This window comes from Petaurus breviceps, unplaced genomic scaffold, assembly GCF_028583685.1.
Source record: "Petaurus breviceps papuanus isolate PSGF00001 unplaced genomic scaffold, PetGlider_PUasm1.0 90617, whole genome shotgun sequence".
NCBI classification, from domain to species: Eukaryota; Metazoa; Chordata; class Mammalia; order Diprotodontia; family Petauridae; genus Petaurus; species Petaurus breviceps.
In genome coordinates this window covers 3127235-3154393 of record NW_027187287.1, presented here as the reverse complement: position 1 = coordinate 3154393, position 27159 = coordinate 3127235, and the positions used below count along the sequence as shown (strand labels likewise).

The 27159-nt window shown below is 39.2% G+C and overlaps 1 long non-coding RNA gene across 2 annotated transcripts in view; it reads right to left on the bottom strand.

Annotated features, from left to right (window-relative positions):
* Positions 1 to 26051, bottom strand: part of LOC138142877 (uncharacterized) — a 32499-nt gene extending 6448 nt beyond the window's left edge. Inside the window, exon 1 of one of the 2 annotated variants that reach the window (XR_011163556.1) lies at positions 25965 to 26051. This is a non-coding gene — a long non-coding RNA (uncharacterized lncRNA). Of the gene's footprint in view, positions 1 to 1995; positions 2166 to 25964 lie in introns of those variants that run through there. The other variant, XR_011163557.1, reaches the window with a different exon arrangement.
* Positions 26052 to 27159: the final 1108 nt, after the last annotated feature.

Below are 27159 nucleotides of genomic sequence, written 5' to 3'. Positions count from 1 at the left end.
TTGACTGCCTTCTCAATGAGGGTGGTTGGGGAGGGAAGAAAGGAGAAAATATGGAACTCAAAGTTTTAAAAAGCAAATGTTAAAAATTGTTTTTACATGCAACTGGGAAATAAGATACACAGGCAATGGGGTATAGAAATCCATCTTACCCTATAGGAAAATAGAATGGGAAGGGGATAAGAGAAGCGTGGATGTGATAGAAGGGAGGGCAGATTGGGGGAAGGAATAATTAGAATGCATGCCATCATGGGGTGGGGGAAAGAGAGAGATAGGGAGGAAATTTGGAACTCAAAATCTTGTGGAAGTGAATGTTGAAAACTAAAGTAAATAAATAAATTGAAATAATATTTTTTGTGGAAAAATAACTACATTTTCTTTTTTATTTAATTTATGGAATTAAACAAGCATTTCCATAACATAGTATAATAAAAAAAAAAGATGATTGCACATGAAACTGCAAAGCTATTATGTACAACTTGCTATTCCTCTTAAATATATAATAGTTATCATGTAAATTTCTTTTTTTCTTTCTTTCTTCCCTTCCCCCCACCCCACCCTAGGGATGGCTACCATTAGACACAAATAGGTATACGTAAAATTATTCTACACACACTTCTATTTATCAGTTTTTTCTCTGGATGTACATAGAGTCTTTCTTCATGTGTCCTTTATTTTTGTGTATTTATAATACTCAAAATGACTTACCATGTTTCCCCAATAATAAGACACTGTCTTATTAATTTTTTTGGACAGAAAAACACCAGAGGGCTTATTTTCAGGGGAGGGCTTATTTTAATGAACATTGACAGCAATTTTAATAAACAGGTAAATGTGAACAAAAAAATGTACCTTTATTCAATAAGCAAATCACTGGGGAAGAACAGGATGACGCGCTCACTGCTGCAGCTCTGATTGGATGCAGCTCAGAGCGCAGTGTGAGTTTCACGGGGGAGGGGGGGACGGTGCATACAGAGAGTACCGTAATGTAGCGTGTAGCGCAGGGGATCACCTTCACTACAGTAGCAATCTCAATAGGGCTTATTTTCGGGGGAGGGCTTATTTTAGAAGAATCTTACACAGTAAGGGGAGGGCTTATTTTCGGGATAGGTCTTATTATTGGGGAAACACGGTAGTCACTCAAAGTCATTCTTAAAACAATATTGCTATATTTAAAAAAAAAGCTTAGTAAGAAAAGTGTCATTGTTTTACATATTTTGGCCAATTTCTTTAATATCTGGCTTTTAAAAGCATACAGATTCTTATATCTGCCTCTTCATTTAATCTGTCCCAATTAATTATTTTAGTTGAGTATATAAAGCAAATTTGGCCTCACACAAATATATAATCGGAAAGGAGAAGGATATTTTACTGGGCAAATAATGTCTTAGTATTTTTATTAAAATAGTTTAACCTTTCAGTTTCCTGAGAGAATCTTTAAGAGCCCCCAAGTCCCTTTAAGAACTGCTCATCTAGAGTATTGTATTCAGGTCACATGACAATGGACATCGACAAACTAGCATATATAAAGGAGTGAATAGCGAGGACACTACAGAAACTCACACAGCCATCACCCTAGGTCAGGCTCTCACTAGCTAGCACAACAGTTCATTAATTAGTCTCCCTTCTTCCACGCTTCCCTGTCTCCAAACCATCCTTCATACCTCTGCGAAAATAAGCTCCCTGAAGTCTAATGCTCTCAAAAACTTTCGGTGTTTCCTATTGCCTCTAGGATTACAATACTAACTCCTCAACTGGCAGTAGACTTTTTACAATCTCATATCATTTATTGTCCTTCACAAATGTAATAGTTCAACTAGGCTGGAGTGCTGGCTGTTCCTGAAATAAAATATCCCATTTTGTACCGCTGTGTGTTTGGGCACCATACAGACTTTCCTTACCCATGACTATATGAGTACTCACTCCTTATCTTGATTCAAGGCTAAACTCAAGAGCTACATCTTCTGTGAAGTCTTCCTTGATACCTCATCAAATTACCTCATATTTATTTCTCTTGAACATGTATCCCCAGCAGGACAGAGAAATTCCTTAAAGTCAGAGATTTTTTTCATTTTCATCTTCATTTTCAGCACTGAATTCCCAATGTCTAGCTCATGGTAGGTATTTGATAAATGCTGAACTGAATGAAAGCTATGTCCAAGTATCCAAAATCTGTTATGTGGAAGAAGAAATCAGAATTATTCTGGTTGGCCTTGGAAGGGAGGGGAAGCTAGCATTTATTAAGCATCTGCTATGTTCCAGGAGCTGCACTAAGTATTTTATAAATATTAACCTATTTGGAGGGAAGAACTAGTATCAAAGAAAAAGCTGCCCCAAAGTTAAGTGGAATGCTTCACTAGGTAACGGGTTCCCAATCATTTCCATTCCTTCTTACATCATGTCCTTGCGAAGTTTATTTTTTGAACCCAAGTATAAGACTTTACATTTATCTCTACTGAATTTCATTTTATGAGATTATAATCAAGACTCTAGTCTGTCAAGGCATTTTAGACTCATACAGTGTATTAACTATGTCTACAAATTTTGTTACCTGTGAATTGGAGGTCATCTATGCCTTTAAACAAATCATTGATTTAAAATATTAGAAAACACAAGAATAAGCATAGCTCTCTGGGAGACTCCACTGGAGAACTCCTACCAAGTTGACAGTGAATTATTAAGGATTTTTCTTTGAACCTAACCATTCTACTAATTCTACATCAGTCTAATTATATTGTTGCCCAATCCACATCTCCCCATCTTAACCACAATAATAGTATATCTATAACATTCCCTAATCTACAAATTTAGTAGGGATAAGGCCTGGGTCTGTTATTTCATTGGTAGATGTAATTTCCAGCTGAGGAAATTTCCTTTACCAGTGAAAGATAATATTTTCTCTTTCTTAGAGAGCTGCCCAGAGTACTGAGAGGTTACTTTCCCAGGATCATACAGCCAATATGTGTCAGAAGCAGACCTTGAAGTCAGATCTTTAAGTTTTTGAGGCCAGTTCTCTATCCACTTCCCAACACTGCCTCTCTATTAGATTAGTACAGCTGTCAAAAAAGAAAATAAGGTTTTGGCATGACCTGTTCTTGATGAAGTCATACTGGCTCTTTATCATCAGTGCTTTGTTCTCTAGATATTCACTGTCATTTCTTATCCCAGACATCCTAGAATTTGCCAAGTAGCAAAAGACAAGGTCACCAATCTATACTTGTAAGACTTTATTGTCTTCCCTTTAAAGGAGATAGGGACAACGTTTGCTCTTCTTCAGTGCTGTTCTACTTCTCCCACTTGCCGCCATCTTTCAATACCAGTGGCTCAGCAATCATGCCCATCAGTCCTCTCAGTACCCACAGATGTCAGACTGTCTGGGCCGGGGGATTTGAATTTATCAAAGACAATGAGAGCTCTCTTACATACTTATCCTGAGCATTTGTTCTCTGTCACATTTGTTCTGTCATTTTCAAAGGTCATTTCCCTTGGCAAAGTAAGAGAAGAGCTCTATTGTCAGTCATCATTGTCCCATCCACCTCAACCAGGAGCCCTATCCCTTTTGCAATCTTTCTTTCCCGTGGTATTTGTTGTTGTTCAGTCATTTCAGTCATGTCCTACTCTTTGTGACCCCATTTGGGGTTTTCTTGGCAAAGATACTGGAGTGGTTTTCTATTCCCTTCTGCAGCTCATTTTACAAATGAAGAAACTGAGTCAAATAGGGTTAAGTGACTTGCCAAGGGTCAGGCAACTAGTGTCTGAGGTCGAATTTGAACTCCAGGTACAACGCTCTAGCCACTGTGCCACCTAGCTGCCCCTAGGTATAACTAAAGAAAACCTTTTTTTGTTACCCTTAATTTTCCTTTCTAACATCAACTTATTCTGAGCTTTAGCACTCTTGACAAAATTATACAGGATGGTTTCAGACTCTGATGTTCATCCTTGGTTACTTACCTTACCTAATCTACCATGAAATAGGTAGATAGACAGACAGACAGACACAAAGATGAATACATAGATAGATGGACAGACATTATGGAGGAGAGCTCTTGGGTAAAAATCAACAGAAGAAGAAAGAGAAGTAATTTTTGTCATCAGAATATATTACAGACCACCTGGACAGAAGGAGGACATAGATGAGGAGTCGACAGAAACCTAGATAAATAGATGTAGATGTGTGTGTGTGTGTGTGTGTGTGTGTGTTCCTAAGTTCCACATGGTGAGTTCTGTATCTCATCAGACAACTCCGATTTTTCTTCCTCATTAGAACTGTTTCTTTTGTTTCTTCAGAATTATATTCTTGAGAGTTACCCACCCCTCCTGGACTGAATCCTCTGTAGAATTCTAATGCATGCAATCCTACCTACCCTACCTCTGAACACTTTGAAATCAGCTTACCAGCAACTTCCCTCTTTAGCAAGAATCTGATCCAAAATAATGTTTCTTCTTATTGATTTCTCCACCTTTTGAAGAATGGAATTATTAAGATAAGTGAAAAGTTATTAGCTATTTTGCTTTTGGCAGAGAAAGAATTCCAGTAAGGGTCTGGACAACTGAAATCTCCCAATATTAGTACATAATGAATCTGTGCCAGGCTTGTGATCTGTTTCTGTGAACTCCTCATTTTTTTCCTTTTTCTGTCTGGGTAATCTGTTATTACTCTGCTGACAAAATTACTTCTGTTTCTCCTTCTACCGTCTTCATCACTGCTTTTCCCCCTAGATTTCCTCACATGAATACAGCTTATTATATAATGTTTCTGAGCCCTTTTTACTTAACCTATTTCTTTTGTATAAGATATGCCCATCTATAACCATATTTCAGTCATGGTTTCATCCCGTTAAGTCTTAGTAATAACTACACTACAAGGTCAAATTTGCCTCAAGTTAACTCCTCTAGATCCTCTTGGTGTTGGGTATTTATGTATAGACATTTGAGGCCACAGTTTACTATTGGCCCCTCTCTTGGACTTCTATAAACTTCTGATTATCTCAATGGCTACTACTTTCTCTTCATTGTAGCTACTCTCTATAGTATCTAACTTGGTAGATATATTCTTCAGCAGTTTACTCTGTCCCTGTAATAGTAATGGAATTTAAAGATCCCCCTGTATTGGCTTGGTTTTTGGATTGATTGTGTTAAAACCCAGAGCTTGTGAATCCCACTTGTGGGATGGACTTGTTGATGTGAAAAGAGAGTGCTGAACTGGGAGGAGCTGGTGACGTAAATTTAGAGACACAAGCAAAGAGAGAGGCAGAACTTTTTGGAAGCAGCATCTTGGAGGCAGAGAGAGATGGAGAGGATTGCTGAGGGCCAGTTTGAATTGCCCAGGACTTTTGAGAGCTGCCACCCAGAGCTGCCAAGGACTAAGGAGACATGGCTGTTATGCTGGTACTTTGTCTGTTTTGATATTGTTTTGCCAGATTTTTCCACTGGTGAAAGACAGTCCTGTTGTTGCAGAGGTCCTGGAACCTGGCTGTTGGTTCAGAGCTCCTGAGACTGTTCTGCAGACAGAGAGTGAATTCTGTCCACTGGTGAAGGACAGTGCTGTTGTTGAAGAGGTCCTGGAACCTTACTGTTGGTTCAGAAGCCCTGAAGAAGGATTTTCTTGTTGTATGTTTACAGAAATCCTGGAATAGGGTTTTGCTAATGTTTTCAGGGGTCCTAGGACTGTTCTGCAGACAGAGAATGAATTAATGAAGACACTGGCAATGTATCTTGTGGCCTTGCTAAGCTTTGTCTCCCCAGGAACAAAGACTGCTGAGAACTTGCCTCGGGTCAAGATGAAGAAAAGACCTCTATTTGGGTATTAAATTGTATTTTATTTTTGAGTATTAATTTAAGCTTGTTGTAACTCTGGGGTAGATTCAATTATGATCCAAGGATGGGGAATTTTTGACTTTTTTTTGTGCTCTGTGATTGACCAAATGAATGTACTTTACTTATGATTGGAAACTAATCTCCATTTGAGAAGAGGAGCTTTGTGGTTTACTAAATGAATGTACAGCCTAGGGATGGAGTAGTACTTAGAAGAGGGTCTTTGGGATTGACTAAATGAATTATAATGTCCAGGGGTGGAGTAGTACTTGGAGATTATTGAATTATACTTGGTGAGTGCTGTATTTTGATTTTCTCTGTTCTTAATTTGTCACTGAATAAAATGGAGAGCACCTATGCTGGTATTCTGAACCTTGGGAAGTTGCCTTTGCTTGACATTACAGTCCCCTATCCTTTTGATTTTAAAATCTTTTTTATTTCCTGTAAGACACCAGGCAAATGAAACTCCTGCCAGCCTATATTTAGTACCCTCCATCCCTGAACAGGAGTCTGTCAAACTAATACTTTAAACATGATCCAGAAATCCATACCTGATTCTCATGCACCGTCTTCCTATCCAGATGTTCACTTCCCAAGTAATTTTTCTTTTCTATATCCTTTGCCTTCAATGGACATTAGTAAGGAAAATACAACCTGTCCCTCTATCGTCTTCATTTTCTTGCCTAATACTTTGTAATCTTTGGCAATACTTTCTAGATTCCTCTGACAGCATCACTTGTACCCACCTGAATTAACACAAGTGAGTAGTAATCTCCATTTTGACAAGGCTCGGAGGATTATATGTGGGCTGTTACAAAAACAGACCTTTCTCTTGTCCTTATTAGATCCAAAAATAGCCATCTCAGTACCCTCAGACATGGGGAGTCATTTGCCTTCTTCTCCGTTCCTCTGAGCCATATTGGACTATCTGTCACTTGATAGTATGTGTGACTTTATTTTCTCATTCCTTGAAGGATAAAGGACTCTTCTTCTTTTCCTCTTCCTCCTTCTCCTCCTTCTCCTCCCTCCTCTTCAGGAAGTCTCAAATTTGTTTTTAAACCATGGGTGTATACTTCTCCTTTTCTTTCCTTTCCTCCATGTGAGACATTTTTCTGTTCTTCAACCTTCCAACGAGGATCAAGTTTCCTTCTGCTGCTTCAGATCATCTTTATTTTCCCCATTTAAACCCTGCTTCCAATTTTTTTTTTTTTTTGCTTTTTGGAGGGCAATTGGGGTTAAGTGACTTGCCCAAGGTCACACAGTTAGTTTTTGCATTAAGTGTCTGAGGTCAAATTTGAACTCAGGTCTTCCTGACTCCAGGGCCAGTGCTATTCACTGTGCCACCTAGCCGCCCCACCAATTTGTTTTTTAGGAGTATTTATTGTCCCGGAAAACACTCCTGGTTAGAGTATGGAGGGGCAGCCTTTAAGTCCCTTCACCTTCTCTTTGAAGGAGACAAGCTTCGAGCATAGATAACAGTCTCTTAGCTTTGGCAGAAATAATTGAATACTCAATAAATAAACATTTACTAAGCACCTACTATGTGCCAGGCACTGTGCTAAGCACTGTAGATTCAAAAGAGGCAAACTATGGGCCCTACACCCAAGAAACTCGAAATCTGTTTGGAGGAGAAAACATATAAATGGATATATACAAAAATACATGACAAGTAGGAAATAAGAGAGGAGGGAAGTCACTAGGGTTAAGAGGAGTTAGGAGATGCTTCCTGTAGAAGGTGGAACTCAAAGGAAGTCAGAGAAGCCAGCAAGTGAAGATGAGGAGGGTGAACATTTTAGGCATGGGGACAGTCAGAGAAAATGCCCAAAACTGAGAGATGTTTGTAGAACAGAAGGAAGGCCGGCATTGTTGGATCAGAGTATGTGACAAGAAGCGAGATGTAAGAAGACAGGAAAAGCAGGAAGGGGACAGGCTATAAAGGGAACTGAAACTCCAAATAGGGGATCTTGTATTTGATCCTGGAGGTAATGGGGAGCCTCACAGTCCTGAAGGGGACTTATATCATCAGAACTTCTAGACTTGAAGTGCCAAAACTAAGGAGCCTCTGTTTCTAGGAATTTGGAGGCTGGAAGCTAAGTGCTTATTAACTGAGTGTCTTCTGGGTCTACTTTGTCCTCCTCCATCTTGGAATCAAATTACAAGTGGATTTGGAGCATGAGCTCAGTGTAGCTCTCAAGGACCCAATCTCCACAGCCTGAGAACTAGAAGACATCCTATGTCTTATGGAGTCAGAATCAGCAGAGTGCCTCATCAGAAGGGTGATAACATCCATCAAAGATTTTGAGCCCCACAGTCCCAAAAGTGGTCATGGTAGGAGAAGCAGCAGCAGCAGCAGCAGTAGGAGGATTAGTACTTATACACTTATATGGTGTTTAAAGTTTGCACAAAGTACTTTTCATACATTATTAAGCCCTTCCTAAACCAGCCCCCCTCTTACCTTTATAATCTTCTTTTTTTATTTTTTTGCTTTTTGCTTTTTGGAGGGGGGAAGGTAGAGAAATTGGGGTTAAGTGACTTGCCCAAGGTCACATGGCTAGTTTTTGTGTTAAGAGTCTGAGGCCAGATTTGAACTCAGGTCCTCCCAATTTCAGGGCCGGTGTGCCACCTAGCTGCCCCTACAATCTTCTTATACCTTACTATATGCTATGTATTCTTTGATCCAGTGACATGGGCCTCCTGGATCAAGACACCCCATCTTTCAGTTTTGGGCAATTTCTCTGGCTATCTCTCATGCCTGGAACGTTCTTCTTCATCTCTGACTACTGGCTTCTCTCTCTCTTCCTTTAAGTTCCACCTAAAATTTCATGTTCTACAGGAATTCTTTCTCAACCCTTCAATTCTAGCACCTTCTCTCTTTTATTTATAACCTATTTATCCTGTATATAGCATTTTTATGCTTTTGTCTGATGTCTCATTTATTAGATTGTGAGCTTTTTGAGGACAGGGACTATCTTTTGCCTGTTTTGTTTCCCCAGCCTTGTGCCTGGCTTAATAAATGTTTATTGACTCATTATCTCATTTGATCCTCACAATAACCCTGTGAGATAAATGTTCTCATCCCATTAGATGGATCAGGAGGACTTGTGATTTCTGGAACTCAGAGACTGGTAGGCCAAGTGCTCCCTCTACACCCAGGGTAACTTCTGGGTGTGTCTCATCTCTCACCATTTTGATGTACTATAGATAGAAAGCTGGTTTTGGAACCAGAAAGACCTGATTTCTAGTCCTAGCTTGAGAGCTACTGGTTGTGTGACCCTAGGCACATCACTTAATCTTCAGAACCCTAGGCAATTCTTTCAGACTCAAAGTTTCAGATTTGGTGCTGATTTCAATTGGTTGAGGAAATTACCTTCCAGCAAGCTCCCTACACTAATGAAATCATAGGCTTGGTAAATAAACACACACACACATATATATATATATATCTCCTTGAGCATGATTTGACTATCTTCCTCTCATTATTCTATTATCAATGGGATTGCAAAGGAGAAAAGAGAAACTTTAAAAATGCTAGAAGAGACTTATATATGTATGTTTATATATATGTATATGTGCACACATGTGTGTACATATATATGCATATATCTACGAAGCAGGGTGTGGAGATATGCAGGGATGTCTGATATTAAGACTAGAAGTAATACTAAAAGGTAAATTCAGAGGCAACTTCACCACTCCTAGCATTTAGTATAGTGCCAGACACATAATAGGTACTTAATAAATGTTTATTGATGGACTGATTGACCTCTCATCACCTTGTTAACTTAACACCTGGATTCAAAGGTAATCTAATAGGCAAATATTAGAATATATTATAGTACAGTACATTCTATATTCTGAAATAATGGTGCTAGTCACTGAGTCTAAGCCTCATGAACATTCAGAGCACCACTGATGTCCAGGACAGTTGTGTAAAAGAAGTATCTTGGAGAGGGAACGTGAAAAAATAACTATACTCATGCCTATTGTTAGAATTTTGGACTGGCCCAACCATTCTGGAGAACAATTTGGAAATATACCCAAAGGGCTATAAAACTCTGCATGGCTTTTGACCCAGTAATACCACTACTAGGTCTGTACCCAAAGAGATCAAAGGAAAAGGAAAAGAACTTATATATACAAAAATATTTATAGCAGCTTCTTTTTTTGGTGACAAAGAATTAGAAATTGAGGGGATATCCATCAATTAGGGAATGATTAGACAAGTTGTTGTATATGATTGTGATGGAATACTATTGTGCTACAAGAACTGATAAATGGGGATGGGTTCAGAAAAACCTAGGAAGACTTATGTGACCTGAGGCCAGGTGAAGTGAGCAGAACCAGGATAACACCATGCATAGTAACTGCAATATTTTAATGATGATCAACTGGTAGAGACTTGGCTCTTCTGATCTAATCCAAAGGAGTCATGATGAAAAATGCTATCCACCTCCAGAGAGACAACTGATGAACTCTGAGTGGAGACAAAATCATAATTTTAATCCTTACTTTTCTTACTTTTTTGCAACAAGGATAAAATAAGTTTTACGTGTTTTCAAATGGACTGTGCATATCATATTACTTTTCATATTGCTCAATGGGTGAGGGGAAAGAAGAGTGAAAGGAGAGACTTTGTAACTCAAAATTTTTTAATGAATGTTAAAAGAAGAAAAATAAAATCACTTAAAAAAAAAAAGAAGTATCTTGGCAAGACTTTGGAACACGTGTAGACGTTCTGTAACTTTTTCCTAACTGCTAACCATATGTTGAAGGAGTTATGAGCCTGGGATGAATCATTCACAAGGCACTACCTGAGCTTCTTCTCTTGATTAGACCCCTCTTTGTACACCTTCTTCCTTACTGACAGTGTCCGGTGAAAGACAGTGCTGTAAGGGAAAACCTCAGGCCCTCTTCTTCCAAGGCTGACATGTGGCTAGTAAATATGGACCTTGGTTTTTTTTTGTCTCAGTGTTTATTCTTTCATTTTAGGTGAAGGACATTAATCTGAGGGTTACAACCATTTTGAATTTTGAAAGGTCAAAAAAAAGGTAAAAAAAAAAAAAACCAAAGTTGAGGGTTTTGCACCCAGTCCAACATCAACATTAGAGTGAGCAGTGACCTTAATGACTAGCCAAATGGCAGCAATGCCACATTTGTATGTTAATTTGGTGGGACTAATCCTATGCTGAAGCCTTGTTAAAGTAACCCACTCTCTCCAAAGACCAAGGTGGTGTAAGGGAGAATGTGGCCCATAAGGTGTTAGGGAAAATGAGTGTTTTATCTTTCAAGTAAATATCCTTTTGTAAACATTAATTGATGTTAATTGGTTAAATGGAACTGAGGCACTAGTTAGATGAAAACATTCAGAATGGGGACTCAAGTTAATAATACTAGAAATAACACTCAGGGCTATGTAGTTAGCCTCACTCTAGTTGAGTGAGGCCAAAAGTATTCACTATACTGGAATATATTGAGAAATTATAAAAAATGCAAAATGTTCTCTCTAATTAGCTTGAGCCACCACTTTTCTCCATGGATTGACTTCCTCCCTCAATCCTGAACCCCTAAACTCTGAGAATTAGACAAATCATTGTTAATGGCCTTGTAATTTATTAGCTGTATCAGATAACATAGAAAGCATAAACCAGACATTAAAACAATGCCTAGGAAGCTGTAATAATGTGGCTGCTTGGGATGATTTATTTCCCTTTTCTTCCCTCACCCCTCATGCCCACCAGTTGGAGAAGGAATGAGAAGAAAAGTGGTTGGGCGGCTGAAAGGAGCAGGAATTTCCCCATGGCAACACTCTAGAGGAGGGAGGCTGGGGAGAGGCAGAGGAAAAAAAGCTGTAGATTGGACTTTATTTCCACCTCAAGCACCTATCTTCTGCTTCAGCCTATGCTACTAGAAAGTCTCTTCTGATTTGCCGCAGCTTGCCCCATTGTTCATCTGCTCTCGCCCACTTGCCTCCTATGCTCCCTTAGCAAAGAGCTCACTCTTGGTTTGCTTTACCCCTGCTTGCTCTTGTACCATGATGTTCTCATGAGATATAGCCAGCATGTGATTTAGATGCTTTGTCATTGAAGCAGCCCATCAAGGCACTTGATATTGTGTGTATTCACTATTATTTCATGTAATGTTAAGGGGGATCTGATGTAAATGGCACCCTGGGATGATTGCTGATGGTGCTGGAATAATCGTTCTTGTTACATGGAGCATTAATGCTTATCAGAATACTTGTGCAGATGTCAAATATGTCTGAGAAAGGTTAAGGGATTAGCCCAGGGTGACATGGCCAGTAATTGTATGAGGCAGGATTCGAACTCAGGTTTTCACGATTCCAAATCCAGTGATCTATCCACTAGTCACTGGTTAGATTCCCTTTCCACCCTATCCACACCAGATGTTGTCATAGAGACAGTGGAAGACAGTAGGAGATAGAAACTTGCTGGGCTAGAATATGTGTGGGTGGGCATACAAGAAAGCCTGAATTTCTAGTTTCAATGGCCTTGACAGAGATTCCTAGCTGAGTTTTTAGGGGCCACCTGACAGCAAAGAAGAGAAGGATGAATTGTTCAGGGACCCTACATGCTTGTTCCAATATGTGGCAAGGTATGGAGATGAGCATATATCCATGTAAGAAAATAGTCATAAAATTAACACAAAATGAATTGGGTTGTCGTCCATTCTCAAAAAGAACCAAAATGACATTACTATGTCAGTGTGTCCAACTGTGGCTGATCAAACCAATATGAGCTCAGAAGGCTCTACCACAAATAGTCCACACAAACATTTGGAGTGGAGATGTCTCTAAATTTTCACATCTCACATTTCTTTTGAGCTATTGCCATTCTGCTTCATTCATAGAGGACAGTACCTTCTCTTATAAAGATGCGCCATGCTGGGCAGTCCTGTGCCAGTATCTGTCATGTCTCCCAATCAATTCCAAAATTCTTTATAGAGATCTTGAGAGTGTACTTGTGTCACTTCTTCTGACCTCCCTGTGAGTGTTTACCTTGTATGAGCTTATGAAATAGTCTTTTAGGCAACCACATTTGGCATGCAAACATGACCAGCCCATTGGATTTGCACTCTTTGCCATAGAGTCTGACGGCAAAGACCTCAGTGTTGGGTTTTATCTGGGACCTTATCTTGCCAGTTGATCTTCAGAATCTTCCTAAGATAATTCAAATCTGAAGCCTATTATCTGCCAATATGTGGCAAGGTATAAAGAAGAATATATACCCACATAAGAAAATAATCATAAAGAGTCAAAAAACTAATGCAAAATGAGTTGGGTGGCTGTTGTCCTTCACTCTCAAAGAGGACCAAAATGACAGCACTATTTTTTAAATTTACTTTATTAAACATTTCCCAATTACATTTTAATCTGGATCAGGCAGCATTGAGGATTTTTTTGTTTTTGCTTTTGGAAGGCAATTGGGGTTAAGTGACTTGCGCAAGGTCACATGGCTAGTTTTTTTTTTTTTTATTAAGTGTCTGAGGCTGGATTTGAACTCAGGTCCTCCTGACTCCTGGGCTGGTGCTCTATTCACTGTGCCACCTAGCCACCCCAACAGCACTATTTTGACGTCAAGGTACAGTGTGTCCAACTGTGGCTGATATTATCTGAATATAAACTGAAGTATGCTATTTTTACTTTCTTCCTTTCTTTCTCTCTTTCATTCATTCATTCTTTTTTATTCAAGTCTTCTTGTATAAAATGACTAATCTGGAAATGTTTTATATGATTGCACATGTATAACCTATATCTGATTGATTACTGTCTCAGGGTGGGGGGAGGAAGGGAAGGATAAAATGTGCAACTCAAAACTTTTTTTTAATATTGAAAAAAATGTTTTAACATGTAATTGGGGAAAATAAAATATTATATATTTTTATAAAAGGAAGTAAAATAATGAGTTCTGTTTTGTATATGTTGACTTTAAGATGTCTACTGGACATCTAGTTTGAAATGTCCAATAGGCAACTGGAGATGTAAGGCTGTCAGTCAGATGTTGACAGTCAAAGGATGGTCATACAATTTACTAATTCATATCCTTTGACCATTGATCTTTTGGTGAATGGCTCTTTTTCTTATTTATTTTAATCAGTTCTCTATATATCTTGAATATCAGATCTTTATGCAAAGATTTTTTTCCTAATTAACTATTTCCTTTCTAATTCTAATTGGGTTGATTTTGTTTGTATGAAAACTTTTCAATTCTATGTAATCAAAAGTGTCCACTTTATGTCCTATGATCCTCTCTATTCTTTTTTGGTCAAAAACACTTTCCCTATCCATAGTTGTGAAACTTAACTCCTTCCATGCTGCTCTAAATTATTTACAATATGACCTCTGATATCTCAGTCACGTATCCATTTGGAACTTATTATGATATGTGGTATGAGGTGCTGGTCTAAACTTTTCTACCATACTACTTCACAGTTTTCCCACATGATTTTTAAAAAATCAAATACTGAATACTTATCCCAGTAGTTATAGTTTGTTAGTTGTAGCTTGTTAAATAACAAGCTATTATGTTCAATTGCTTCTCAGTCTCCTGTACCTAATTTGTCCCACTGGTCAATATTTTTTTAAACCAGTATCAAATACTTTTTTACGATAACTGCTTTGGAATTATTTTGAGATCCAACTAGGTTTCCCCCTCTCCTTTTTTTCATTATTTCTCACAAGATTTTTTTTTTACTTTTGTTCCTCCAAATGAATTGTGTTATTATTTTTAGTACTAAAAGTAATCCTTTGTTAGTTTAATTATTATGATGCTGGATAAGTAAATTAATTTAGGCAGAGTAGTATTGTAATTTTAATTATATTGACATTACCTTTTAGAAATCCTTTCAATGATTTTATAATGTTCTTATTTTTACACTCAGGGTTACTCCAAATATCAAGAAACCTCTATGTGTCTCTATATCCATTACATAATAATACACTTCAAGCATCAACCTCCATTTCTTCAAGTGTTTATAATATTATGCTTATATTCAGCAAACCAATACTTCTTAACTAGGTGGTGGAATAATGAAATAATATAGAAATAACACAACGAACTGATAGTTGCATGTAATTAACATGTTGCCCAGAAGGTGGTACAGTGGATAGAGTGCCAGGCCTGGAGTCAAGAAAACTCATCTTCCTGAGTTCAAATCCGTCCTCAGACATTTACTAGCTGTGTGATCCTGGGAAAGTCACTTTACCCTGTGTAGCAGCAAGCACCCCAAGCGTCCTCAGGGTTTGCAACTACCACAGATTCTTGGATCTGCTTTGTTAAAGGAAAGCAACTCAAAATGGGTTAACAAGCTTACTTTAATCAGTCAGACATATATCGTTTACCTTGTTCAGGAGAAAAGGTCAGCACCCTGAACCTCAAAGTATACAGGCATAATTATCAAGACACAAACATCAAGTAGACAGATTTCCAAACTGTCCAACCATTACATCCATACCCAGTCAACATCTGGGTTTCCACATTCTGGGTTTTTCAAAGCCGGGGGACTCTCAACAACAGCTTCCCAGAATTCAGATCAAATCACAGAACACTTCTCAAAGTGAGTCCCAAAACAAAGCCTCACATCAGTGCTTATATAGCCTTCTCCTGGCTCAGAGAATGTAACAACCTTTTTGACCCACTGGCCAATCAAAAAGTATCTACTGAAAAACAAGCCTCCCTCCCCAGGCTTCTGGTGCACTTTAGCCTAGGGGCAGGGAAGATCTTTAAAATTTACATTCGCATTACACCCTGTTTGCTTCAGTTCCTCATCTATAAAACAAGCTGGAAAAGGAAATGGAAAACCACTCCAGCATCTTTGCCAAGAAAACCCCAAATGGGGTCACATAGAGTCAGACACAACTGAAAAAAATGACTGACCAACAATAACAGCTGGAAACAAATAAGGTGGCCATCTATTGGGAAATGGCTGAATAAATAAGAGTATATGAACATAATGGCATGTTATTGCACCATTAAAAAAAAGATAGAGGGGGCGGCTAGGTGGTACAGTGAATAGAGCATTGGCCCTGGAGTCAGGAGGACCTGAGTTCAAATCTGGCCTCAGACACTTGACACTTACTAGCTATGTGACTTTGGGCAAGTCATTTAACCCCAACTGCCTTGCCCTGGCCCCTACAAAAAAAAAAAAGATAGAGGGAAGTATTCCAAGAAACCTGGGAGAATTTATGTGAACTGATGCAAAGTGAAATGAGCAGTCAGAAGAACAATTTATATTGTGACTAAAACGTTATAAAGGAAAACAATTATGAAAGGTTTAAGAACTATGATCAATGAAATGACCAATCAGGACTCTATATGATCAATAATGAAGAAAGTGGGAAGGAATAAGCATTTATATGGCCCCTACTAGGTGCCCGGCACTGTGCTAAGTGCTAGGCACTTTTTTACAAATATTATCTCATTTGATCCTCACAACAACCTTACAAGGTGGGTGCTATAATTATACCTACTTTACATTTGAAGAAACTGAGGCAAACAATGACACAGCTTACTAGCATCTGAAGTTGAATTTAAACTAGGTGTTCTGACTCTAGGCCTAACCTTCTATCTGTTGTGCTACCAGCTGCCTCTGTAATGAATCATGTTTCTAATTTCTTGTAAAAGGAGCAATGGACTGGGGCGGCTAGGTGGCACAGTGAATAGAGCACGGGCCCTGGAGTCAGGAGGACCTGAGTTCAAATCCAGCCTCAGACACTTAACAAAAAAACTAGCCATGTGACCTTGAGCAAATCACTTAACCCCAATTGCCCTCCAAAAAAGCAAAAAAAAAAGGAGCAATGGACTATGGGTGCAGAATGAGACACAGATTTTCAGATATGACCAAGACATGGAATTGTTTTGTGGGGCTATGCATATGTGTTATAGGAGAAGACTTATTTGAGGCGGGGGCGGGGGGGGGGGGAGGGAGGAGAAGAGAGAGAAAAGGAAGAAGAGGAGGAGGAGGAGGAGGAGGAGGAGGAAGTGAGGAACAGATGAAAAGTATATGGGAATTCAGACGGAAACCCAGACAAGCAGGGCAGTGTTGGAACTACCATGTTAAATGTGAAATATTTTTTAAGAAGCCACAAATTGTATGTAGCAGAGATTCACGAGTTTCTATGCAACCTTCTTTTTCTATTCTTTGTATGGTAGAATGTTCATGTTTATTTATGTTTGTCAAGTTCATAGTTATAAAAAGGAATTTTAAAACGAGTAAGATGGCAAGCCTTGCAAAAAGGGCATTCCCAACTTTCAGTGAAGGACATTATTATAACTATGCTCACATACTCACAATTAGCATATAAATAAGCAATCAATATTCAATAAATTGGTACTACACACAGGTGAATCTCCCTATCACAACACAGAATTGCATGCAGCATCACTCAGCAGCAATAACAATCTCTTTATAATAACAGTGATATCAATACAATGTATCCATCACTGAAAGAAGGCATACTCAAGGGAGAAAAAAACCCAAAACACAAAGTCAAAAGATTAAAAAGCCAGGATTTTACAAAATCCAGGACTAAAAATAAGTCAAATAACAAAAAATACATTTCAAAAATGTACATTTAATAAGATCCCTAGGAAAAAAATCCCCATGACTAGATGGATTTACAAGCAAATTCTACCAAACAGGGGTGGCTAGGTGGCACAGTGAATAGAGCACTGGCCCTGGAGTCAGGAGGACTTGAGTTCAAATTCTACCAAACATTTAAAGATTAATTAATTCCAATACTATATAAAGTTTTTTTTAATAGGCAAAGAAGTTCTTCCAAATTCCTTCTATGACACAAATATGGTTTTGACACCTCACCCAGGGAGAGCAAAAAGAGCTAAAGAAAATTATAGACCAATTTTTGTAATGAATATTGACATAAAAATTATAAATAAAATATTAGCAAGGAGAAAAGTCAATATATCACAAATATATCACTATGACCAGGTGGGATTTATACCAGGAAAGCAAGGCTGACTCAAAATTAAGAAAACTATAAGCATAATCAACTATATCAATAATAAAAACAACAAAATTCACATCAGTTTATGCAGAAAAAGCTTTTGACAAAATATAATAATACCTAGTCCTATTAAAAACACTAGAAAGAATAGGAATAAATGGAGCTTTTCTTTTTTTTGGAGGGCAGTTGGGGTTAAGTGACTTGCCCAAGGTCACACGGCTAGATTTTGTGTTAAGTGTCTGAGGCCGGATTTGAACTCAAATTCTCCTAACTCCAAGGGCAGTGCTCTATTCACTGCACCACCTAGCTGCCCTGGAGCTTTTCTTAAAATGCTAAGTAGTATCTATCTAAAATAGAGAACAAGTATTTGTAAGGGGATAAAGTAGAAATCTTTCCAGGAAGATCAGGAGTGAAGCAAGGATGTCCATTATCACCATTATTATTCAATATTGTACTAGAAATGCTAGCTGTAGTAATAACAAAAGAAAAAAAAATTTAAAGAATAGGCAATGAGGAAACAAAACTATCATTCTTTGCAGATATATGATGGTACACTTAGTGAACCCTAGAGAATTACCTAAAAACTAGTTGAAACAACTAACAACTTTAGCAAAGTTTCAGGATATAAAATGAATCCACACAAATCATCAATTTACTGTGTGTTGCCAACAAAGAACAAAAAGAGAAATTCCATTAAAAATAATGGCAGATAGTATGAAATATTTGGGGATCTACCTGCTAAGACACATACAGGAACTGTATGAACACAAGTACAAAACCCTTTTCATACAAATACAGATCTAAACAATTAGAAGAATATTAACTGCCCTTGTATAGGCCAAGTCAATATAATAAAAATGGCAATTCTACTAAAATGAATATACTTATTCCGTGCCATACCAAACTACCGAAGAATTATTTTATGGTGCTAGAAAAAAAAATAGTAAAATTCATCTGGACAAACATAAGTTCAAGAACATTAAAAGAATCATTTAAAAAAAAAAGTAAAGGAAGGCAGCCTAGCCAGTACCAGATTTCAAACTGTATTACAGAGCAATAATAATCAAAACAATCTGATACTGGGTAAGAAATAGAGTTGTTGATCAGTGGAATAGACTAGGTACACAATATACAGAAGTAAATAACAATAGTAATCTAGTGTTTGATAAACCCAAAGATCCAAGCTTTGGGGGTATGAACTCACTATTTGATAAAGAAAAATTATGAAAACTGGAAAACAGTCTGGCAGGAACTAGACATAGACTAACCATTTACCAAGATAAGGCCAGAATGGGTACGTGATTTAGAAAATTAATTGATCCAAATTCATAAAAAAAAAAGTCATTCCCCAATTGATAAATGGTCAAAAGATATGAAGAGTTTCAGAAGAAGAAATCACAGCTATCAATAGTCACATGAAAAAATGCTCCAAATCACTATTGATTAAAGAAATGCAAATTAAAACAACTGAGGTACCACCTCATACCTATCAGATTAGCTAATATGATGGAAAAGGAAAATGACAAATGCTAGAGGAGATGGGAGAAAATAAGTACACTAATACATGTTGGTATAAGTACACTAATACGTTCTGGAGAACAATTTGGAAATATGACTAAAGAGCTGTAAAATTCTGCATACCCTTTGACCCAGCTGGATCAAACCACTACTAGATTTGTCCCCTGAAGAGATCAAAGAAAAAGGAAAAGGACATATATGCACAAAAATACTTACAGGGGCGGCTAGGTGGCACAGTCAATAAAGCATTGGCCCTGGAGTCAGGAGGACCTGAGTTCAAATCTGGCCTCAGACACTTAACACTTACTAGCTGTGTGACCTTGGGCAAGTCACTTAACCCCAACTGCCCTACCTTCCCCACTCAAAAAAGAAAAGCAAAAAAAAATACTTATTTTTTTTTAACTGGTTCAGTTCAGTATTCTTGTTTCCTGGTAGAATTTTTTAACAAAAAAAAAATACTTCTTTTGTGTTAATAAAGAATTTAAATCAAGGAAATGCCCATCAGTTGGGGAAACAAGTTGTGGTATATATTGTGCTATAAGAAATAATGAACAGTGATGGGTCCAGAAAAACCTAGGAAGATTTATTATGACCTGATGTCAGGTGAAGTGAGCAGAACCAGGATAATGTGTGCAATAACAGCAATATTGTAACGATTATCAACTGTGAGAGATTTAACTCCTCTGATCAATACAATGATTTGAGACAACTCCAAAGGATTCATGATGAAAAATGCTTTCCACTTCCAGAGAGATCTCATGAACTCTGAGTGCAGATTGAAACATATTTTTTCACTTTATATTTCTTGCTTTTTCTTTGCAACAAGGCTAATATGGAAATATTTTGCATGATTTCACATACATAACATATCATATTGCTTGCCTTCTCAATGGGTCGGGGAAAAACTGAAAAGAGAGACAATTTGGAACACAAAATTTTTAAATGAATGTTTAAAAAATGTGCATTTGAAAGAAAGAAACGGTGAAAAGAGAAAAAATTCTACCAGGAAACGAGAATACTGAACTAAACCAGTTAAAAACTCAAATAACTCCTGCATCAATGAGATGGGCCTGCTCAAAAAGAAGAGCAAGAAATAAAAGAGAAAAAACTGCTTCCCCTCCCAATAGAATAAAAAATTCAAAATCTCAGATGAGCCCCAACATGTAGCCAGCTCAGGGTTGGCTGGATTTGAAGTGCAGGATGTATGATTACCTGAACAAACACACCAACCGTCAGTTCTCACTGTTGTTGGCTCATTTTTCTATTAAATCTTTCTCTGGGTTCAAAGCAGTCTTAGCTATGAATACCTCAGAGATGATCAAAATCAGAGAAATTCCCTGTTGAATCATTTCACCTTCACATCAGCCTGAACTGAGAAAAATCCCCATTCCCTTTTAGGTTAATTTTCCCTCTCCTAATCTCCAACTGAACACATATTCAGGAGTGGACAGGGGTTGCCCTAGCATCTATCAGTCCTGTTCTGGCTGCTTCTGAGGCTCCTAAACAGACCACAAAGCCTCTGTACCAGGTGGAGGACCATATGGATGAATTTAGACCTTGACCATCTTGCTCACTTGCCTTCATCAGCAGAGTCTCATCCACTGATACTCTGCCTAGAATCATTCCCAAAAGGCAGCAAAATTTCACCCTCTCTTACTCCCCCAAACCCTGTGATACTGAATCTCTGTCTGCCAAAGAGCAAACTTCTCTCCCCAACCTCTGATGCCCACTCTATCATCCACATCCACCTCAGCACTGTTGTCCCAACATCCTACTCCAAATCAGCCCGTCCCTCCACCATGCCTTCTGGAACCTCCTCTCTTTAATTAACACACTTCCCTTCATTTGAGACCACTTCTTCTCATGTTCCTTGCATCCTCTGGCATTGAACTGGAGAAGGAAATGGCAAATTGTTGAAAACTGGCTTCCAACTCTTCTCCTGCCCCACAATGACATAGCATTTCAATGCTAGTTGCATCATCTCTCATACTGCCTGACTCATTGGTCTTAGAGAAGGAGATGGAACACTCCTTGCTTCTCACTCCTACTTCCAGAATCCCTCCGCTGTTATCACTCAGCAACTTCTCCTCTTTTGAGGTTCACTCTATCCAAATTTATCACCCAATCTTGAACCTGGTGACTAAGGATATTCCCCCTCCTTTCTCAATGAATTCATTCCCTGGCTTAGAGCCTTTGTCTCCATAATAATGCCTGCCCTCCCTTTAGGGGATTTCAACTTTTACATGTTGATATTCCCTCAAATACTATAACCTTCTGTTAATCAGTCAGTCAATAAACAATTATTTAAAATATATTATGTGCCAGGCACTGTGCTAATCTTTTGTTCTTCAGTCCTTTTGGGACTCTTCAGGACCCTACTTGGGGTTTTCTTAGCAAAGATACTAGAGTGGTTTGCCATTTCCTTCTCCAGGTCATTTTACAGATGAGGAAACTGAGGCAAACAGGGTAAAGTGACTTACCCAGGGTCACATAGCTAGTAAGTGTCTGAGGTCACATTTGAACTCAGGAGAATTGACTTGAAGACCTGCACTATCCACTGCACCACCTAGCTGCCAAATCTACTGGGCTAATCTACTCAGAAAATCCCATGTTCTATTCTTCCACTCCACCAGAGCTCTACACAAATTTAGGGAAAAAACTAAATACAAATTTATTCACACCTTTCATATGGCCATTGCCCATAAGAAGTTGCACTTCCATGATCAAAACCTCTGAAATTCCTTTGTTAGATCATAATCTCCTATATTGTTATTCCATCTCTCTCTATGCCTTACTCCTCCTAAAAGTATTTTTCATCCTCACTGCCTTCAGTACTCCCCAATACCAATACTCTCATAGTGACTACACTCCCTTTCTTTCCCAATCTCAATTCCTCTGTGACCCAGTTAAATTCTCTACTCTTAAATCCCCTGACATCCTCTTTCTATTGCCACTCACACCATGCCAAGCCCTAACCTTGAGTTACTCCCACCATCTGCCTCCTTCTCTTTCACTGATGTGCTCCTGAAGAGATGTGGGAATTCACAAAATCATGCTGAGTGGTTCTACCACAAATTTATGTTACCTAATCCCAACTGCACTCTTACTTCAGCAAGGAGATCTTTTTACTCCTCCCCAATTGGTTCTATATCTGCATCAGCACAGCAACTGTTCCAAACTTCTCTCCTCAACTCTCCCACAGCATCCCCTCCCCAATTCTCTCAGCTGAAAACCTACTTTACTGAGAAAATTTAGGCCATTTGCCATAAGCACCTTCTTCTCCTCTCATCTTCGCCTCACAAACTCTTACAAATCCCCCATGATTTCCTCCTTTACTCCAGTCTCTGATGAGAATGTGGCCCTTCTCCTTTGCCATCCTCTCTGGATATACTCTCAATCCCATCTCCTCCTGACTCTCTTAGCAAATTACCCCCACTGTAATCCTCCTTCCAGTCTTCAATTTCTCCTTATCTTCTGGTTCCTTCTCTGATGCCTAAAACCATGCTAAAATCTCCCCTTCTGCTGAGAATAAAAAATTCTCAATAGAATTCTACCATCCTTTTAACTTATATCTCTTCTTCCTTTCTCAGCCATTTGAAGCTGTTCAGTCATTTCAGTCATGTCCAACCATTTATGACCATTTGGGGTTTTCTTGGCAAAAATACTGAAGTGGCTTGCCATTTCCTTCTCCATCTCATTTTACAGATAAGGAAACTGAGGCAAAAATGTTAAGTGACAGGGCATCTAGGTGGCGCAGTGAATAGAGCACCAGCCCTGGAGTCAGGAGGACCTGGGTTCAGATCCAGCCTCAGACACTTAATACACACACACACACAAAAACAAACTAGCCATGTGACCTTGGTCAAGTCACTTAACCCCACTTGCCCTCCAAAAAGCAAAAAAAAATGTTAAGTGACTTGTCCAGGGTCACTGTATGTAAGATGGATTTTGTTATTCTTTTTGGATACTAGTTCCCAGAATCCATAGCCATAAACAGTCTACTAGTTCCCAGGATCATAGACTTTAGTTCCCAGGATCCATGGCCATAAACAATGAATGGATAAAATAAACATAAGGATGGATAATATAAACATTTGAGTTGAGTTGTAAACAGCACACTGTGTGCTCTGTGCTAAATCACCATGATATTGCTAAAGTTAATGTAAACTTGTGAGGCTATTGCTGGCAAAATGTCTTCTTTGTGTGCTTCTCTATAAATCAAGTGAGCACTGGTCAGTGAGTGGGGAATGCACAGACTTAGGGGAATGCAAAGCCTGCCTTGACTGGCCCCCATCAAGGTTTAAGGGATGCTAGTAGTTGGAACTCCCAGTGTTGCCCACCCCTTTGAGAAGTGTAATTAGGGGATGCTGTAGGAGTTGGTGCTCCCGTTATCAGCAATTCCCTTGAGAAGAACAAAGCCAATAATACCTTTTTATATCTCCATTGCTGGACTTCTGGCTGCTCAGATCAAGAGTGAACCTGCTAGCGGCCAGAGCCCAAAAGCTACCGTGTCTCCTGTCTGACAGTCACACAACTACTAAGTGTTTGAGGCCAGACTGAACTCGGGTCTTCCTGACTCCAGAGCTAACACTCTATCCACTGTACCATCTATCTTCCCCAGCTTCCAGAAAAAAAGCCATCTATACTTGATGATTCCATTTAGGATCGTGACTAGAAGGAACCGGATGCCATCTATTCCAACCTCCTCATTTCATAAATAAGAAAATCGAGGCCCAGGAAAATTAAATAATTTGTTCAAGGTCATTATGGTGGGATTTGAACAAAGGGCCTCTGATTCCAGAACCAGTGTTCTTTCCATTGTACCTTGCTTCCTTCCTTTTCATCAAGTGAGATTGCTTTCTCCAAAATTACCTCTGATGTACTATTTTTGAGGGGAAGTAAGAGTATTTGTGATTGGGGTAGCTAGGTGGTGCAGTAGATAGAGCAGGAGTCAGGAAGACTCATGTTCCTGAGTTCAAATCTGGCTTCAGACACGTACAAGCTGTGTGACCTTGGCCAAATCAATTAACCCTATTTGCCTCAGTTTCCTCATCTGTAAAAATGAGCTGGAGAAGGAAATTATGAACCACTCCAATATCTTTGCCAAGAAAAGCCCAAATGGGGTCACAAAGAGTCAGACACAACTGAACAACAGGAGTGTGTGTGTGTGTGTGTGTGTGTGTGAGGGGGAGTCTACCCTCCCCCCACCTCAAATTAATATAATCACAAAAGGTACAGAACTTAAGCAGAAAGCATAAGGTAGGTGTTAAGGAATTTTCCTACAGCCCCACAACAATGGAGTCACATATGATGAGTCACATATGATGTGTAAATAAGATTAATGTCCTCATTACTTTATCAGGTTCAAACTCCTCTATAATTAGGTCAAGAAGGGAACAATGTCACTTAACCCCAATTGCCTTGCCTTCCCCCCTCCAAAAAAAATGCAACTAGTTGAGAGAATCAGTCATGCCCTTTGTGTCTATACATAAAAAGTAGCAATTCATTCAACAATTCGGGAATTCAGGCTCATGAACACTTTGTGAAGACAGACTCCCTTGGCCTATACCAGAGGATGGTAAGAGAGAGAATTTTTCACTTTTCCATATCTACCTATGGGCCATGTTATCAGAGATATTGGACGAGCAGGAGATAATGCATCCTTCCAGGAACAGAGATATACATTGAGTTATTGTTTGTCCTTTAGTTTTGAAGAGTAACAATGATAGCAGGGGTGATGTCTAAACTTGCACATGAAATAGATTTAAGTGAGGTGGGGTCATACCAAGTCATCAGCTTCATTCTCTCTTCCAGAGGCATCACAGCCCAGTGGCAAGGCACAAGTCAAGACAACTGACCATGGCCTGGGATGCAGTGGATAACCTTGGGGCCTTTAATGTCTGCCCAAGCTCTAAGTGCTCTGAAGTGCCTGCTTCAGCTGCCTTCATGGCCATCAGAACAAATCGTCTTCATCTACCCATTCTGCTGGGGGGAAATCTTCACATGCATAGGCTAGACATCCCCCTAACTTGCCAAAGGATTTGAGGACCATAGGTTATCCTCAACCTAGTTTAATTTAGCCTGTCTGCCAAGACAGTTTACCAGGGTGTGAACACTGCGCATGCTACAATTTTCTGGAGCCATGGGTGACAGGTAGATACCAAAGGTGTATGTACAGTCTTGAAAAGGGCTTGGCAAGCCCTCACCCCAGAGGTGCTAGTCCTCCCTGAACTCCCCATCCAAACACACACCTTAATTAATTTCCAGTTCCTTTCTCTCTAGACTTATCCATCTCCTCACCAACAGTCTCCTCACCCTAGAACTCTCTGACTTGTAGCCCTCTCTTCCCATTGGTGAGTTCCTGGCTCCACTATTTCACTCTAAGTTCTCCTCACTCTCTAGACTTCTCTCCAATATGTTCCCTTCTTACCTCTGATCTTACCTTCTTACTATTATCCTAGTCCAGGCCCTAATCCCCTCATGCCTAGACTACCACAGTAACTTGTTGGTTGGTCTCCTTGCCTCTGGGTCATCAAATTAATTTTCCTAAGGGTTGAGCAGGTCTAAATTCAATAAACTCCACTAGTTCCCTGTAAGATCAAATATAAAACCCTGTTTAGTTTTTAAAGTCCTTTATAACCTGGACCCTTCCTACCTTTCCATAGTCTTCTTATACCCCTTCCTTGTACTCTGAAATCCAGTAACACTGGCCTTGCTGGTCCTTGCACATGCCACTCCTCCCAACCCCAGGCATTTTCACTGGCTGACCTCAATACCTGGAAGGCTCTCCCTCCCAATCTTGGTTTCCTGGCTTCCTCTGCTTCCTCGAAATCTCAGCTACAGGTGCACCTTCTACAAGAAGCTTTCCCAACCCTTTCTTAATGCTAATGGTTTCCCTCTGATATTATCTCCAATTTATCCTGTAGATCTCTTGTTTGGACATAGTTGTTTGCACGTCTCTCCCCTTGGACAGTGAGCTCCCTGAGAACAGGGACTGGTTTTTACCTTTTTCTTTCTTTCTTTTTTCTATCCTTAGCATTTAACACAGTGCCTGGCACATCATAGATTCTTAATAAATGCTTGTTGACTTGTCTTCCCCCATTAGAATATAATTTCCTTGGGGTGAGAGACTGTATTTTTTTTTGCTTACATTTGCATCCCCAGAGCTTAGCACAGCACCTGAGACATAGAAAGCACTTCAAGGCTCTACTCTGCGTGTGTGTGTTGGGGGGAAGCGTTCCTGAAAAAGACCAGAACTTTGAGTCCCTCCAATCCATATAACTATTTCATCCTAGACTAAACTTCACATTCCACCTCCTGCAAACTGTGACTCTCACACTTATCATCCTCAGCAGTAACCATCCATCAAATCTCTCTTGGAAGGAAGGAGAGATATCCTCCGAAGTTTCTAAAGGAGTGAGTTCTCTTGTGGAAGCCCAGGAACACGGGAGAGACCTGATCCCCATTTCTGTGTCTGCCAACACAGCTTCTAAGTTCTTCAGCTGGAATTTTCAGGATAACAGACTGAGTCCAGATGGTGGTCCCTGACACAAGTTCCTCCTAAGAAAGGAGGAAATGGGGTATCCTGCAACCGTGGAATTTGGCAAAAGGAGATGACAGAGGATGTCAGTCACTATGCTCAGATGCTAAGGGCTCCGTCATCAGGCTTGGTACCTGCCATGTCTCCAAGCTTCACAGAAGCAGGTGTGGACAGAACAGCAAAGATTCACTACATTGTTGTTGATGCCAACACCAACCTTCCAGGCATGTTTCAGGTTGAAATCTGAACTATTATGAGGATCATCAGGTACCAGTCCATAGCAGCATCCTCACCATCACCAATACCATGG